This window comes from Stegodyphus dumicola, chromosome 11, assembly GCF_044657685.1.
Source record: "Stegodyphus dumicola isolate Sdum_Otavi_A_Nest chromosome 11, ASM4465768v1".
In the NCBI taxonomy this organism is placed as follows: domain Eukaryota; kingdom Metazoa; phylum Arthropoda; class Arachnida; order Araneae; family Eresidae; genus Stegodyphus; species Stegodyphus dumicola.
The window spans coordinates 164,942,958-164,944,229 of NC_140778.1; the positions used below are offsets into that span (position 1 = coordinate 164,942,958).

Sequence of the window (1,272 nt, forward strand, 5' to 3'; positions counted from 1 at the left end):
AGACAGAATGAGTAAGTTTTCTGAGTACGGGATCAAAATCTGGATTTTATGGGATTTCTGTAAATACGAATAAAACTTCGTATTTACAGAAACCAGAACTTAACATTGAAAAGAACGAGGGTTAAACACGAGGCTCCAGAATGTTCCCATTCCGAGGAAAAGAACGAGGGGCCCGAGCAATATCAAGTTAAAAAAAAGGCAGGTCGCCGCACACTCGTACAAAGGTATGATGTTGTCAGACCTTCGGTTTTCTGAAATTTGAAGGGGCCATTTTAAAAGGACGTTTTCCTGAGGATGCAGTGGGGGAGTGAAGTTTCTGCTTTTGGGATATATTGTGGGCCGTATCCTGCAAGTAGTGCCATAGCAGGCCAACCCGTGGCGAGGGCGGAATAAATTCCTAACCACAAGCCTATCTGCAAAAATTAGTTTAATATCTTGACGTCATGTCGACGTCGTATCAGATATTAAGCTGATAAGAACAGAAAAAGAATCTTTATTGAACCAAGCAAATGTTACAAGTTATTTACAATATTCAAAAAGCTCAGGTAGCTTTTGACAAAAAGTTATTTACGATATTTTTACAAAGAATATCACTGCACATGCAGGGTGTTTCCATATGACTAATAAGTAATAAGTAATAATAAAATAAGGATAAAGTAAGAATTTTGTACAATGTTGTTTTGTACATAATAAAATAAGAATTTTGTACAAAATATTTGACCGCACAGGCAGGGTGAGCAATTAAACGTGGTATACAGTCCTGAATGAGTCTATGTTATACATTTATTGTCCATAGGAGTTGGTAAATAGTCCTTACGACGGCATAGATGTTGAAGAGTGAACAATGTAGAGTCACTCAAGTATGAGAAGAAAAAAAATTAATTAAAAGGCAATCACAAAAATGTCTAAGACGCACACCGGTTAAATGTTCTACGTATATGTCTCTTGAAGCATGAATCGTGTCACTGACGATCAGCTTCCTCATAAGTCTTTGATATTTTTTCGAGCATATTCTGTTGAGGATTCTGTCGTTAGCGGAATTACAGGATCCTAACGCGCCGACAACAATCGCCTCAACACGAACATCGCTGAATCTTCTTCTCAGGTGCTCGACGACGGGGCGATACTTCTGTTCCTTCTCCCTGCGTGCTGCTTCGAATGCGGACAGTCGGTTTTCGAATGGGACTGTAATATCGAGAATGAGGCAGGAGTCATCCCTGGTGAGAACAAGGTCAGGTCGTAAAGGAAGGTCTTCAATGGCCCGGTTCTCAG

General features: G+C 39.9%; 1 non-coding gene across 1 annotated transcript; it reads right to left on the reverse strand.

Annotated features, from left to right (window-relative positions):
- Window positions 1–329: 329 nt before the first annotated feature.
- Window positions 330–523, reverse strand: LOC146994512 (U2 spliceosomal RNA). The gene has a single exon (XR_015044297.1). It is a non-coding gene; the product is annotated as a U2 spliceosomal RNA (small nuclear RNA).
- Window positions 524–1,272: the final 749 nt, after the last annotated feature.